The following is a 12,481-nucleotide window of genomic DNA, read 5'->3' on the forward strand; positions in this document are numbered from 1 at the left end:
ATCTATCCCCTTCCCTCCGGCCTCTTGTCTAATCAGCGCCAGGAGAGCTCGGGAGACCCTCTGCCTGCTCCACGAGGAGCTTGGACCCCGGCGCAGGCAACACCCCACCCAGTGCTCTGCCTCGCTGCTGCTCCCAGAAGTTTGTCCAGGGCTGCCAGCCAGCTGCACTACCACCCTGCGCACTTCCGCAGCATTCCTAAGAGCTGCTGGTCGCAGAATCCCTTGCAGCGGCTGCGGGCGAGCCCTGGCCTGGCGGCTCCTCTCTCTCCTCTTGCAGGGGAGGGATGCCTGCGGCGCCCCGCTTCACATCAGGGAAAGGTGTGTATAACTGCAGAGAAAGTGAAGTCGGGGGACCGTGACACTTTCACCTCTGCCCCAGAGTGCTCCAACATTTCCGCGCGTGCTGTGGGGAGGGGACACAAGGATTTGGTGAAGAGAGGGAAAGGAGACGGAATTCGGTCAGTGGGGGAAGGTGGGAGAGGGGAGCAAACTGGGTCTGGTTGGGATCAGGTTTGGCTGGGAGGGAAGAGGGTACAGGGTGGATCAGGTGGGGGAGAGAAGAGGGGTGGACTGGGTCTAGTCACTGAGGGGTCAGGTTTGCCTGGGAGGGGAGAGAAGGTGGAAATTGGGTTCCGTGAATTCATGGGGGGGGGGGAGTCGGGATGTGTGTGGACAGGGATATGTATGGAGGGGAGACAGGATGTAGGCTGGGTTTGCCCGGAGAGTGTGGTGGGAGTCAAAGAGAAAGGGGCGCTTTCCTCCTCAGTGCCTGTCCTGGGGGGCGACCAAAAAATGTTTTGCTTGGGGCAGCAAAACACCTAGAGCCGGCCCTGGCCCCACCCCTGCGTGCGCGGCCTATGCGCAGCACCTCCCCTGGGTGGCCCAGCAGCCCCGCGCGGCCCAGCAGCCCCGCGCGGCGCCCACCACCCAAAAAGGTTGGGGACCACTGGCCTACACCTTGAATACTACAGCAGTTCAGGTCACTTACTGAAAAAATATATTATTAGAACTGAAAAGGTATAGAAAAGAACAAAAATTATTAAGAATAAGGAACATCTTCCATATGCAGAGAACTATTCAGCTCGGAAAAGAGATAAATAAGGGGGATATGTTAGAGGTCTATAAAATCATGACTGGTGTGCAGGAAATAAATGAGGCGTGTTATTTACTCCCTTCAGATAAGATCAGGGGCCACCCAATTAAATAAATAGTCAGAAGTTTTAAAAGAAACAAAAGGAAGTACTTCCTCATACAATGCATAGTAAACCTGTGGAACTCATTGCCAGATGATGTTGTGACAGACAAAGTTATAATTGGATTTTAAAAATATAGATAAGTTCATGAAAGTTAGGCCCATCAATGATATTAGCTAAGACGGTCAATGGCTCCACCAGGACTAATGGAGCTTGGTGTTAAATTTCTGGCTTCTAAGAAATAAAGTAATGTGATATTGTAACCTCAATGGTGTAAGCAGTGGTAGTGGGGGTATTGCTATCTTTACTTTGCCTTCTCTGAATCTATCTCCTTGAAAGCTGTCCTTATGTTCTGTTAGAATGATGGGCTGGTCCAATGGTGACTGTTCTTCCTCTTCTTTCATATTGAAGATATCCTGGTGTTGTACTGTGATCAAATCTGTGACTTGCACCGCCCTGCTTCCAAGCACTGGGAGATACTGTTGTGTCTGAACCACTATAAACTGCAGGCCAGACCATCTCTTATTTCACTGACCTCACAACGATTTTGTTGCATACCACTAGCACTTTGACACACTTCTCCAGTCTAATATTGTTGTTCATCAGTGCTGATGGGATTAAACTAATTGGTGCCACAGTCCAGCTGGAATCAGACTGGTTATTGATCTTAGTATATAACTACATTTTGGCAGTTGGATGACTGACAGCCTTCTTCACCAATCCATGAATATTACGTCTTTGTATCTGCCAAAGTCACACTACAGATACTTCTTCATGGGAAGTCAACATCCTTAATCACGGAACATACTGCTGCTTTTTTCTTCCTAAGGTAGCTGAGGCAGAGGGCCATAAAATGGTTCTGTTTCCCACACCTCTCTGCATTAATTTCTCATTCTATTGGGGGTCACACTACTCCTCAAACATTTTTATCAGCTGTTCCAGCATTTCAGGCATTAATCCTGTCAATAGTGTCTCGCTTCTCATTTCCCCCCTGGTTAGATGGTGACAAAAACTTTGCCTTTAATTTTCTCATCTTTAGCTCTCATGGTCAACTCTGCATACAGTCCCAATTCTTGCTTTCACGTTTGTGCAAAGATTTTTACCTGGAAATCCAGCACTCCCTGTGCTCTCTGTTTGCTCTGTTCTAGGTGCTGCGTTGTTTATAATCGTGCTCTTTCCTTTGCTGCGAATTTCACAAGGTTGACTGCTTCAATCTCATTTCGCATATCACGTGCTGTGTAACATCCTGAAAAAACTCCATTCATGTGGAAGTAAACTGGCTCTTTATTGAGAGACCTATTGAGAAACTGCAACTGCAAGTAGCATTCCAGCCATGTGTACACATACTGACCACATCCTCCAAACTCTTCCTTCCTGCAGCCTGAGCTTCTTCCTCCAAATGCCATGCTGGGTGCTATAGGAGCAGCCGAGTAGCACTTGGAACAAAGAAAAAGCCCCAGGAAATACAAATAATGGTCCTATGTCATGGTACATGGAAGGCACCTGTGAGGGGGCTGACTCACCACCACAACATCACCAGCCAGTTGTCCTGGGAATTAGCTCTTTCACACCTTTGCTGGCTGCCTTCCTCCAGGTGGTGTCTCCTCTCTTTCTCCCGGTCATGGCGTACTCTTCAGGACACTACCCTCTGGCAGTGCCCACATCAGACTCTGAGCCCCCGTTCCAGGGGGTAGTTGTTACTCCATGGGCCGTGTTTCAGGCCCGGCAGCCGGGGAGCTTACTCGGCCTGAACCCTCCTTGCCCCACCTTGCTTCCCCAGTGCTGCTTTCACCTTAGGGCCGTGGTCCCCAACTTTTTTGTGTGGTGGGCGCCGTGCAGGGCTGCTGGGCCACCCGGGGGCAGGGCCACCCAGGGGAGGTGCTGCGCATAGGCCGCGCACCCAGGGGTGGGGCCAGGGCTGGCTCTAGGTGTTTTGCTGCCCCAAGCAAAACATTTTTTTGGTCGCACCCCCCAAGACCGGCACTGAGGAGGAAAGCGCCCCTTTCTCTTTGACTCCCACCACACTCTCCGGGCAAACCCAGCCTACATCCTGTCTCCCCTCCATACACATCCCTGTCCACACACATCCCGACTCCCCCTCTCCCCCCCCATGAACTCACGGAACCCAATTTTCACCTTCTCTCCCCTCCCATGCAAACCCAACCCCTCAGTGTCTGGACCCAGTCCACCCCTCTTCTCTCCCCCACCTGATCCACCCTGTATCCTCTTCCCTCCCAGCCAAACCCGATCCCAACCAGACCCAGTTTGCTCCCCTCTCCCACATTCCCCCACTGACCGAATTCCGTCTCCTTTCCCTCTCCCCACCAAATCCTTGTGTCCCACAGCACGTGCGGAAATATCGGAGCACTCTGGGGGAGAAGTGAAAAGTGTCACGGGTCCCCCTACTTCCCTTTCTCTGCAGTTGTACACACCTTTCCCTGATGTGAAGCAAGAGGAGAGAGAGGAGCCGCCAGGCCAGGGCTCGCCCGCAGCCGCTGCAAGGGATTCTGCGGCCGGCAGCTCCCGGGGGTGCTGCGGAAGTGCGGAGGGGCCGGCATGGTAGTGCAGCTGGCTGGCAGCCCTGGACAAACACCTGGGAGCAGGAGCGAGGCAGAGCACTGGGTGGGGTGTTGCCTGCGCCGGGGTCCAAGCTCCTCGTGGAGCAGGCGGAGGGTCTCCCGAGCTCTCCTGGCGCTGATTAGACAAGAGGCCGGAGGGAAGGGGATAGATGGGGGGGAGGGGCTGAAATCAACAAGTGGCGCGGCACGGCAGCAGTGCAAGTGGGGCAGCGCTAGGCGGGCGCACATAAATGCCCCAGTAGGCGCCATGGCGCCCACGGGCACCGTGTTGGGGACCACTGCTCTAGGGAACCTCCTGCTCCCCTAGCAGCTAGGCCTTCCCTACTCTCCTCCCAGGGCAGCAGCCCATCTTCCTCCTCCCTCCAGAAGGCCTTCCTTTTATAGGCCCCAGCTGGCCCCTAATTAATGAGGCCTGCCTCAGCTGGGGCATTACTCCCAACCCTTTCTCTGGCTGGGGTTTGCCCTTAAAGGGCAGGGCAAGCGCCCTGTCACAACGTCCTTGAGGTGTTCAGTATTTTTGTCTTCCCTGGTGGTAAAGCCCCAGAACACAGATGAAATAGAGAATTCTGTTTCCATTGTATGGTCTATGAGAGGAAATCTGGGATTATTTATCAAGCAAAAGAGAGAAACTATGGAATTGTCTCTTCTTGAGCTTAAAATTAAATCAAGGAGCTAGGAATGTAGCCCCCAAAATAGATGATAAAGGTCAAAATAGACTTCCTTATTACAGGGGAGTGATTAAGACAGGCCTCTTAGGTTGTGTCTACAATGCAGTTTAAAACCTGCGCTGCCCTGTGCCAGTTGACTTAGGCTCACAGGTAGACAGGCCTGTGATGTTCAGGCTTATGCTGGACCCTGGGATCTAGGACCCTGCGAGGCGGGAGGGTCCCAGAGCTCAGGCTGCCGCTCAAGCCAGAACATTTACCGTATTTTCCGGCGTATAAGGTGACTGGGCGTATAAGACGACCCCCTAATTTTCCAGGTAAAACATAGGTTTTGGCCTATACTCGCCGTATAAGACTACCCCCCTATACAGAACGTCCCTGTGCTGATATTGTATGTACCGCGCTGAGCCAATCCCAGCAAGTGGTGTATTCTATTAATGCATACAAAGCCTGCTCGGATTGGCAAAGGTTGTAATAGCCCGCCTCCCCCTTCCCCCCCCAAACCCGTGTGGAGACGGGTCCTCGCCTTGACTGCACGGAGGCCCCACTCCCTAGCTTTGCTCTAGGCTTGCTTGCAAAGGGGGGTTTAGGTTGCGGTCTATGCCCATTTATCTGGGAAAGACCAACCTACCGCCCAACAAGCCGTCCGTTTCCCTGGTTGGGGGAGAGTCCCCGTAATCTAGGATGGGGAGGACCCGGCGCCCGTCAGGGGGGCTACTCACGGCCCCTCTGGGTCTGTTGGAAGTGTCGCTCCAAGGGCCAGTGTCTCGGGCCGCCTCGCCTCCGGGTCCAGTGCACGTCCGGGGGTCTGGAACTCTCTTCCCCTTGTGTCACTGTCCTCCGCCACCTCGTGACCTCTTGGGCCACCTCTGCCGCCTTGGCACCCCGGGTCGCCCTGCCGCGGTGCCTGCCTCTCATGCCAGCTCCGTGCTCCCCGCTTGTCCCCGCTGCCGCTGCCCGGGGTTTCTGCCAGCCTCCTCCCTCGGCTGGCGTCCGCAGTCCTTCCCGGAGGCCCCCTGGCTGCCTCCCTGCTCCCAGCCGTGCCCACCACAATCCTCCTCCGGCTGGCGTCTGCGGTCACTCCCTGGGACGCCTCAGCCGGCCCCACGCTCTCCGCCGCTTCCGCCCCTGACCAGCTGGTCCGGCCGCCTTTTAAACACGGCGGGCAGACTCGGGCGCACGCGCCGCACCGCCGGGGGAGCGAGCCGGCTCCTGCTCTCCTCCCCCCGCTGCCGGGGTCATCCGCGGGCACACCCAGGGACGGGGGCACCCCGTCACAGTAGCCGAAACTACAGTATGTTTATACCCGGCATATAAGACGACCCCCGATTTTTGGGGGATGTTTTTTAGTATAAAAAGTCATCTTATACGCCGGAAAATACGGTACATAGCAGTTAAATAGCTCCTTATCCCAAACAACTTAACCCGAGTCACCTGGCGCATGCCAGCCACATGTTTTTAATTTCAGTTCAGACCTATCCAACGTGATCCTGAACTCGCATTCCAAAAAGGCGGAGATGTATTTCCTATAGCAGGAACACCAAGAATCCAGCTCCAGGCCATTGTGAGGACCAGTCCAGTAGAAAAGAACTGACTTGTGACCAACTGCTTATGTGATCTGCTGCCTTAAAAGATGGCTTGGGACATGCCTAGTATTAAAAATAAAGGCCAGCGTGAGAGCAGTAATATACAGGTCAAGTATTGGGACGGAGACACTAAAAGAAGGGTGCCCATTATGTGCACACAGCAGTGAGAACAATCTGAGAGAGATTCTGTGGTCCCTTGAGAACCCTGATTTGCCATAGAAGAAGTTGGGCTCTGATGTCCCCATTCTCACTGGCAGCTGATTGGTTCTCTAACTGTCCATGGGTGCTGTGGCTCCTAGATAAGAGCTCCAGTTCAGTGCTTGCCAAATGCAAAGCAGTATATGGTCATAGTATCCCAAAGCAGCAAAAGGGTGACCTTGTCCCATGAGTGAGCCTAAAGTTCCATAGGATTGCTAAATAAGGAGGATGTGATTAATGTTCCTCCGAGGATATCCCATATCAGTAGAATGGCCAAGCAAGAAATATCGAAGACACGCCCTGCTACAAGAGCTGGAGATCAGTGCGTGGGGGGAAGAGGGTGGGGGAGAACGGGAATCAACACAGAGTCACCGTGCCTGTGCTTGAAAGGCCATGAACTCCTGTGGAGCCTGTGTGGTCCATGTACAGAGCCCGGGAAAGCTTTCAGGCCTGAAGAAGGGCCCCATGGCTCATTCCAGCCAAGAGAGGAGACAAACCCTGCCCCTCAACAGAACAATTGGGGAGGCAAAGGCAGCGAGTTTTATGGGCCCATGATGCCTGGGCTCCACCAGTCTCGGGCCATCATAAGAACGGCCATACTGGGTCAGACCAATGGTCCACCTAGCCCAGGATCCTGTCTGCCCACAGTGGCCAATAGCAGATGCCCCAGAGGGAGGGAACATAACAGATAATCCCCACGTGATCCCACTCCTGTCATCCATTTCCAGACAAGCAGAGGCTAGGGACACCATTCCTACCCATCCTGGCTAGTAGCCACTGATGGACCTAATCTCCACGAATCTCTCTAGCTCAATTTACCCCCTCCTGTTGGCCCCTGTGGACCTCCTGCAGGCATCCCTGCCAGCTGCCTCAACTGAGATACCCGACCTGCGCCCTGCTCTGAGTGCTCTCACTTGTTGGTTGCTACCTCTGCAGCCTGGCTATAGGGAACAGCTCCAGCAGCAGGCTGACTGCTGCATCTGCTGAGGAAGGATGGGAGGAGGCACGTGGCATTCTCCCCCCATGCTCCTCCGCCAACCCAGGCAACTTCAAATGGAGTCCTTCCTGCCTCGGGCTTGGGAGAGTGTGTGTGGTGCCAGGAAGAGAAGGCATCCCAGACTCTCCCACACTCCAAATCCCTCATCCTCACCCTAGAGACTGCACCCCAGCCATCTGCCCCAGCCCTGAGCCCCTCTCACACTCCAAATTCCTCAGCCCTACCCGTGAGCCAGAGTTCTCATCCCCTCACACACACACACCCTTACAAGGGAACTGGGGAGGGAGGGACAGGACTTGGATCCACTTTGGGAACCACCAAAAATTCTACAAACCTGCTACCTCCTTCCAAAGATTTCCATCTCTGTGTTATTTGGCAACCCAGGTTTTTGCAACCTTTCCAGGCACGTACTGCTCTTCATAGATTATTTAAATGTGAAGTTTCTTGTTTCAGTGTTTAGCCCTCTTTGAATAATTGCCCTGGAAATAAACCTGAGAACAATTTTTTTTTTACAATGGACAACATATTCAATGTGTTTCTTGTTCTCACATAACTAAGAACTAGTTTAACAGTTCTTTGCTTGAACTTGCAAAAACAATTCACCTTTGGTTGGATACCAACTGTGGACGTTTTCAGCCAAAACCCCAAATGGTTTACAAAGTTATGAGCAAATGAATACAGGGGTTTGTAATAGAAGTCTGCAGTGTTGCCTATAACAGGCACAAATAGCACCATTGAAATATTCGGTTATACACAACATAGACAAGATTGTAGGCACAAATTATTCTTAAGGTTGCCCAATGCTTTTCCAGACATAAGACTCTGCTTTGTTTATAATTTTACCAAACTTTAACTATTTATGCTGACATTTCCCTTACCAGATGTGTGCCTCAGGTTGAGGTGGTGGTGGTGGTTGTTGTTGGGTTTTGTTTTTTAATGTCAGTCAAAACAGTTCAGCCATTTATGAGACCAAAGCAAGGGGAAAATACATTGTTTTGCCCAATTCTGTCACCCTTTGCTTCAAAAACTCTACCTTCCCCATGCTTTGGCAGAGGAGTGGCCTTTGTGTCGGGGCTTTGCCTGTTGCTGGTCCTATGAAAATCTACCCTAACTTGGCCAAGTTATAAGCCTTTGGAAAAATTGCAGTTCACATATGCTCTGTAGAGCCATGCTAGAGCGTAACAGATAAAAATACTCTAGACTCCATTTGTGTTAAATGGGCTTCAGTCTGGGGGTGAGATGCTGTGGGCTGCTGAGGGCTGTGCCAGGTCCAGGCACTGGAATGGAGAGCAGGAAAACTCTTTCTCGTGTCTTCTCAGTGACATTCTTTCCTCTCCCTTCTACACCTCATCGCCTGCCCCAATGGGCATTCAGCCTGGAGTTTGAATTCAGAACAGCTCCACCTGGCAGCACCATTTCCTCCTCCCAGACGGGGAAAGTTGTTGGCACCCTTCCTCCCAAAGTGCCTTGTAGGAGAAAGAAAGAGCCTGAAGCATGGGCCTGGTGCTAGAACCAAAGTAGGCAAGAGTTATACTATGAGTAACAGAGAGGCCATGTCAAAAGCAGATGTTTGTCTGCAAGTCAGTATCTCTTGGCACTAGAACTGCTCGCACTGATAACAGCACATAGGGGCTATGTCTACACTGGCGCAATCTTGCGCCAGAGCTATGCAAATGAGGCTAAGCATGGAATATCGCCGATCCTCATTTGCATATCTAATGAGCCGCCATTTTTGCAGAAGAGGCTCTTGCGCAAGAAGGAGCTGTCTACGCTGCCCCTTCTTGCGCAAGAAAACTCTCTTGCGCAACGCCGTTACGCTGATTATTTTCAGGAAGAACGGCATTGTTGAAGAGGGTTTTTCTTGCGCAAGAAGGGGCAGTGTAAACAGCTACTTCTTGTGCAAGAGTCTCTTCTGCAGAATGGTGGTTCATTAGATATGCAAATGAGGTGTGGCAATATTCCACGCTTAGCCTCATTTGCATAGCTCTGGTGAAAGATTGTGCCAGTGTAGAGATAGCCGAAGTGTGTAAATACATTCCACTTGGACAATACAGGGACACCCAGCTAAGTACATGATACAATAGTTTGAAACAACAGGAGCGAGAGCATAACTACAGATGGTGACTGCTTTGGAGAAAAGTACAAGGGGAAGTATCGAATGTGTTATTAATGCGTAAGATGATACATATGGTGTATATCATAGATTGTTCATTTCTGTCTAGAAATGTTGGGCCAGTCTAGAAGGCAATGGAGAAATCCATACTATTGATTGAGTCAAGTCTATTGTCCGAGGTACAAATATGTAGGATCTTGGAGGCCATCTAGCTACTGACAGCTTTTGGGCTACGTCTACTTTGCGCATTCTTGCGCAAGAAGATATGCAAATGAAGCACGGTGATGAATATCGCCGCACCTCATTTGCATACCTAATGAGCCACCATTTTTGCACAAGGGGCTTTTGCACAAGAGCCATTCTACCGCTTATTTTCAGGCAGAACGGCTGTTGCACAAGAGGGGGGTTTTGCACAAGAAGGAGCAGTCTAGATTGCTCCTTCTTGTGCAAAAACCCCTTGTGCAAAAATGGTGGCTCATTAGGTTTGCAAATGAGGTGCGGCGATATTCATCACCGTGCTTCATTTGCATATCTTCTTGGGCAAGAATGCACAATGTAGACATAGCCTTAATGTATTTTGTTCAACAATAACCCTGACTCAGACTTTCAGGTTCTCTGCAACTGCATATGGGTAAGGATTGCTCTGACCCCAACCACCCTTAAAACATCACCTATCCCCAAGTGTCCCGTGAGCTTGCTACCTGGCTAATTTCAGGTGCCACTCACAGTAAAAGTGGCTTGAGGGAAAATAGCTTTATCTTTGAATCTTTAGCACAACATGTTAAAGGTAAAATACTTATGGTTTTATATAAGTTAATTGTGCTGGCACTTCTCAATGCCTGAAACAGATTTTTCAACGTCCTGAAGAGGGATGTAAATGTCACTACTGTGTGTCAACATTCATAAACTTGGCTTTGATAGGGAAATTTGGAATAAAACTGTTTGTCCAATAAATATTAGCTGAGTGCCCAAGTGTTTGATTTTATTTCTAGTACTGTACACTCATATTTCAGCGAGAAAAAGACCATTGGTATTGGCAATGTGTGTGGTAATTGCTCTGTGTAATTATCTGGGGCTTGTTCTGTCACCAACAAACACTGGAAATATCATGAGAAGATGACATCTTGTTAATAAATCCAGTACATATGGCTATATTACATTTATGCAGTCTCCGTATGTATGGCAAGTACATTGCTGGTGGAAAAAAATACATTGCTGCCATATTAACTGGCAGGTTTCAACAATTAGAAGGCTGATGTTTTTCTGAAGAAATGACTGATTAGGAGGGTGGGACTGGAATGTCTCTGTGTGTATTTGAGCAAAATAGATGCAAATAGTGGAGCTACACTGATTGACACCAGATAAAGGTCTGACCCATAGGCTATGGATAGGAGAGAGTACACAGTGCCTTGGTGTGGCGTGACAAAAGGATTTTATTTGCATGAGTTTGGAATAATCATGTTACTCAAGTGGCAACCACATGGAGAAATCACACAGAGAATTCCCACATGAGTGCCTATCTGAAGTAATTCAAATCAAGCTGGAATAACTGCATATTTATCACAGCCTAATTGAGACTGTAATGCAGTCCATAGTCTCCAGAGTATTACAGAAAATCATGACCATCTCCTGAAAACGCTCACTGCTTCTGAGCGCAAACCAGGCTGAAATGATATAAAATTTAATCATGCTTTCTTTATTTCCAGCCTTATTTGGTAGGTCAATGGATTATTATTATTATTGCTTTCTGGCAACAGCAAATCCGTCATTCTCTAGTTTCCCCACCTTGAAAATAGTTTGTTCTGATTTTATAGTTGGCATCATCCTCAATAGAAAACAAACATGCTGCAAGTCCTTGAAAGAAGGGCAAAGAAACATAAAAGGAAAAAAAATCCTCAAATCATATTTAGCCCCATCTGGCCTTAGAAAAACATGGGATCAAGTACATTTTCCAGGATGGCTGCCTTTCAAGGGAAACAAAATCTGGATATTTCTATGTCTAGACCACAGAGGGAAAAAATGCTTTAGTGCTAATTAACCCACTGAAAGTATAAAAGCCCTGAGTGGGATTAGGCAACATACAAGGAAGTTAGCAGCTTTATGCAGCCAAGGGACATGGAGGGAGTGGTTAGGATAAAAGAGTGGGAGGCAGATCTAGGTCCTATTGCTGACACAGGCTTGCTATGTGGCTTTAGGTGAATGAGTCAACTAACTTCTTTCTGTCTTGTTTTTCCTCTCTGTAAACTGGGGCTAGTGACATACTCTTCCCTGTAAAACTCTTTGAGATCTACAGATTTAGGTATTATAGCTGCAGATGGGATGTTAATGAACCATCTGGTCACTGCTTAAGTATAACCATTTTCTGCAAGATTATGTGCCTGGAATCATAGAACACTAGAACTGGAAGGGACCTTGAGAGGTCATCGAGTCCAGTCCCCTGCCCTCATGGCTGGACGAAGCACCGTCTAGATTATCCCTGACAGGTGTCTGTCTAACCTGCTCTTAAATATTTCAAGTGATAGAGATTCCACAACCCCCCTAGGCAACTTATTCCAGTGTTTCACCACCCTGACAGTTAGGAAGTTTTATGTTAGGTTTCAATTGTTTAACAACTGGGCTCTCAGTATGTAAAAAAAAAAAAAAATCACATACTTTGTGATTGGGACGTGTGGTTATAAGGATGTGTATGTGTTACTTGACTGTATATACGTTACATACATTTCTCATCATCATTAGAGATCAGTAAAAGAGAGGGCTAGGGAGTTTTACAGCCATCAGTTACTGGTCAGAATATTCGAATATCATGCTCTAGGTTGTCATGTTACCTTACAGGAGTCGCTAGGCATGGGAGCCATGCACATGGCTTCCATTATTGCTCTTATTTTTAAAAAATGCTGATTCTGATTTAGTGCATCTGAAAGTGCAACTTCATCCGGCACATGCTTCACCTTGATCCTCCAGTCCTCCTCAATCCCTGCCTGCAACCACCTGCTATTTCAGTATGGAGCAGCAAATGGAAATCTTCACCATGTGCCAGTTATCTGAGTTAAGCAAATATCCACTGGGAGACTAGAATGAGACCAAACAATCTTCTTCTAACTCGTAACTTAAGAGACGTGTCTCAACAGAAGTGGGATTGTCTGGTATTTG

Source organism: Pelodiscus sinensis, chromosome 1 (assembly GCF_052426305.1).
Source record: "Pelodiscus sinensis isolate ZL-2025 chromosome 1, ASM5242630v1, whole genome shotgun sequence".
Classification (NCBI taxonomy): domain Eukaryota; kingdom Metazoa; phylum Chordata; order Testudines; family Trionychidae; genus Pelodiscus; species Pelodiscus sinensis.